Raw genomic sequence first — 4,312 nt, 5'->3', positions numbered from 1 at the left:
CGGCACCTGCTGGCTTTCCCTGGCCACGTGCCTGCAGGAGTGGGGAGGGAAGGGGGGGTGAGGGCCACACTCTACGGCACTGGGATGCCAGGGCTTGCACTGCGGCCAGGCTGGAACCATCTAGAAAGCAGAGCTCTTCCCGTCCTGTTAGTCAGCTGCCTCATACTTCGAATGGCATTTTTGTTGAGGGGGCCCCATCTGACCTGCCTCTTGCCTTTCTCTCTCAGGCTTCATTTTCTGGCCCCTCTGTGTCCCTCACGCAGGACTCCTTCACCCAGTGACCTTCACCCTGGCTGCCCTCACCTCTGCTCGGAGGGGACGGACCTGATGCAGACATTTGAACCCAGTTTTTTCTTTCCATCATGGTAAAGTACACATGACATCGAAGTTACAATTTTAACTAATTTTTTAAAACATTTTTTTCAAATGTTTATTTAGTGTTGAGAGAGAGAGAAAGAGAGACAGAGTGTGAGCAGGGAATGGGCAGAGAGAGGGGAAGACACAGAATTTGAAGCAGGCTTTAGGCCCTGAGCTGTCAGCACGGAGCCCGACGCGGAGCTTGAACTCTTGAACTGCGAGATCATGACCTGAACCGAAGTTGGACGCTTAACCAACCGAGCCACCCAGGCGCCCCTATTTTAACTAATTTTAAGTGGACAATTCAGCAGCATTCAGGCCATTCGAAAGGTTATGCTTGACATGACTTTTGGCGCAGGGGACATTTTGAGGCAGCTGTTGGATTCCCTAATTTCCCCCCAATGTTATTACTTGTAAAAATCCCAAGAGAACAGGGCAATGAACAACCATTCACTTAGACTCTCCATTTGTTAACATTTCCCTTCACTGCTCACTCTCTCTCGCTGGGTGTTCTAGTTTGGTTTTGCTGAAGCATTTGAGATGAAGTCACAGACATCACGGTGACAGCTCACTGCTAATGCTTCTCTGTGTATCTCTTAAACGCAAGGACGCTCTGGTCGAAGCACACAAGCTCTTGTTGGTCTGTTTGTTTTACGTTTTTTTTTACATTTATTTATTTATTTTGGGAGGGAGAGCACAAGCAGGGGAAGGGCAGAGAGAGAGAGAGAGAGAGAGAGAGAATCCCACACAGTCTCTGCACTGTCAGCACAGAGCCCGATGTGGGGCTGGAACTCAAGAACCACGAGATCATGACCTGAGCTGAAATCAAGAGTCAGATGCTGAACCGACTGAACCACCCAGGCGCCCCTTGTTTGCTTGTTTTTATAGCTCAGGATCCTAAGATCCCATGGTATTTAGTCGTCACGTTTCCTTAGTATCATTGAACCTGGAACACATACCGTGTGTGTGTGTGTGTGTGTGTGTGTGTGTGTGTGTTTCTTGACATTATCACTTCTGAAGAGTCCAGATCACTTATTTTGCAGAACATCCCTTGACTTGTTTCCTTATGTTTGGATTTAAGCATTACCGATACGAAGCACGAAGTACGAATTGAAGCATTATCAGTACGGAGTTGATTATTTCCACACCAGCTGGTGTACTGCAATCCAATTCTGATACTAACCACCTGGAGTTGGCCCAGAGCCCACAGGTACAGGGCACAGTCCCCAACAGAAGTGCCTTCACTTCACATGTCAGCCGTAAGTTCAGGGGATCCTCAGGCCACACCCATACTTTGACCAAATGGCTGCAAATTCAGGGGTTCTTAGGACACCCTTAAGTTCAATAATTCCCTGGAATGACTCAGAGTTGAGCAAAGTGTTATTGCAGAGGAGGAAAAATAATTTCCCTTCTATCTTTCGAGGTTCTTGGCTGAGACCTCCCCCCGCCCCCCATACATACATAATAAAAGGTTAGCAGGAGAAAACCTAACAGAAGCTGAATAACATGTGCGCCTCCTGTATACAAGGAGAGACCCAGAACTGGGTAACTCCCCAGAATGGCCCAAGCCACCATCTTAAGAACTATTTCCAGCTAAAGAACAAAGGAGGTGGGGGGCAAAGTTATAGGAGGTTATCAAGCAAAGCACAGTAAACAAGAGTAGGGTTGTTATGAAGATCTAAGTCTATGCCTTCTCCACTGATAAAGATCCTAGAGATTGAATCAGCCTTCTCTTCCTGGTACAGAGAGGGAGCCACCCTTACAAATGGAGGTTCCCCTTGGACATGTAAATGTCTCTTACAAAAGCGTCGGTTTTAAGGTTTTAAGACTTTGGGGGGGGGGGTGCGGCTCCCGGGTGGCTCCTTTGGTTAAGCTTCCGACTTCTGCTCAGGTCATGATCAGGTTTGTGAGTTCCAGCCCCGCACTGGGCTCTGTGCTGATGGCTCAGAGCCTGGAGCCTGCTTCAGATTCTGTGTCTCCCTCTCTTTCTGCGCCCCGCACCACCCCCCCCCCCGTTCATGCTCTGTCTCACTCTGTCTCAAAGATAAATAAACATTTTTAAAATATTAAAAAAAAAACAAGACTTTCTCCCAAGTTTACGATTAAAAAAATAAATAAATAACCAGCTCAAGCCAATCCTTATGCCAAAGAGGCATATTTTGGGATGGTAAATTCTGCTCTCCTTCACTATACTTATTATTATCATTTTATTATAAAGGACCTGGTGGCTGGGGCCTCTGGGTGGCACAGTCGGTTGAACATCCGACTCTTGATTTAGCTCAGGTTATGATCTCATGGTGTGTGGGATAAGCCCCTCATGGGGTTCTGCACTGGCAGCATGGAGCCCACTTAGGATCCTCTGTCTCCCTCTCTGCCTCTCCCCTCTCCCATGCTCTCTCTAAGAATAAATAAATAAACTTAAAATCATTTTTTTGAATCGTATAAAAAGGAGCCCAGTCAAGGTGGCTGCCTCAAAACATCTTTGCTTTAGCCTCGTCAGTAAAGACAGTGCTGGTGTTGATTACTACATCTCATAAAGTTTGACATTAAGTACCTGTCAAAGCAATATTTTGACATCAGTATTCTCTTTGGTTCAAAAATTTCTTCCAATCCACAAACTCAGTATAACGCACCCTTTTAATTCTAAGTGTGAAGAGATTTTTCAAGAAAAGTCTCTGGCAGACTCCCTTCATGTCTCATGAACTTGAATGGGTCACTAAGCTCGAAGCCGGTCACTGCCAAGAGGAGTTCATGTTGACATGACAGGCTTAGACCAGTGGTTTTGAGACTTGCATCATGACCTACGAGTGGCTTGAGAAATCAACTGTAGTGGGTGAGAATCAACATTAGAAAAAGAAATAGAAGAAACATATTAAAGTATAACGCACATTGTAAAGGTGTAAATGTAAATCAAAACCTTTTTAAAGCATGTTTTCCGTTTTCTATAAAAAGTGCATAGAATGGGGGCGCCTGGGTGGCTCAGTCGGTTAAGTGTCTGACTTTGGCTCTGGTCAGGATCCTGGGTTTGAGCCTTGCATCGGGCTCTGTGCTGATGGCTCAGAGCCTGGAGCCTGCTTCAGAATCTGTCTTGGGCTCTCTCTGCCCCTGCCCTGCTTGTGCTCTGTCTCTCTGTCTCTAAAATAAACTTAAAAAAAAAAAAAAAAAAAAGTGCATAGAATGCACGTGTGTGTGTGTGTGTGTGTGTGTGTGTGTGTGTACTAGGTTGCCATATGAAATTTGTTTCTTTCTCTGGGGTGCAATCTAAAAAGTTTGTAGTCTCAGATTGAATTCTGAGCTGGAGAGAGAGCCACCGTCTTTGAGGGGTAGAGACCTGAATAAAATACAGGTCTGTTAGGAAGAGAGGAAGAAGAGATATTGAATACTTAAGCAGCAGAAATTACTACGTCTTCTGGTATCTTTTTTTCTTTCTTTCACAGTGAATTTTCCATACTTTCAGACCCCAGTTGATGAAAACATGCCATGCGGCCCACATTGAAGGATCACAGATATTCATGCAAACATAAATCTTCTGGGGCTGTCCAATTAGGAGGAACTAAAATACAAGAGAGAAGTTACTGGTTCTCTTTTGGAGGTAGGCAGCAGAAATAGGAACAGGGATCCCCCTAAATAATTGCCAGACTGAGAAAAAAAGAAATTAGTTCTACATTTCCAGTAGACATTAACAGGTGCATCATCTGACAAAACAGAGAGAATGTACTCATCAATGCAGTATCGCCACACTGAAATTATTTAAAATTTAAACATATTAGATGAGGCCCCAGCTAATTGGTTGTGTGAGCTGTCAGGCAAAGGTCGATGAGTGTAGTTTGGCTGGTTCTCAGACTCAAAACCTTTGAGGATAAGAAAGGAATTTTATTGCCAAAAACTGTTTCCGGGCACCCCTGTTAAGCCAAGTTCTTAAACCTCTATAGCAATGAACAGATTCAATTTCAAT

This window comes from Neofelis nebulosa, chromosome 12, assembly GCF_028018385.1.
Source record: "Neofelis nebulosa isolate mNeoNeb1 chromosome 12, mNeoNeb1.pri, whole genome shotgun sequence".
In the NCBI taxonomy this organism is placed as follows: domain Eukaryota; kingdom Metazoa; phylum Chordata; class Mammalia; order Carnivora; family Felidae; genus Neofelis; species Neofelis nebulosa.
The sequence above is the reverse complement of the archived record's forward strand: the minus strand, read 5'-3'. Positions refer to the sequence as shown.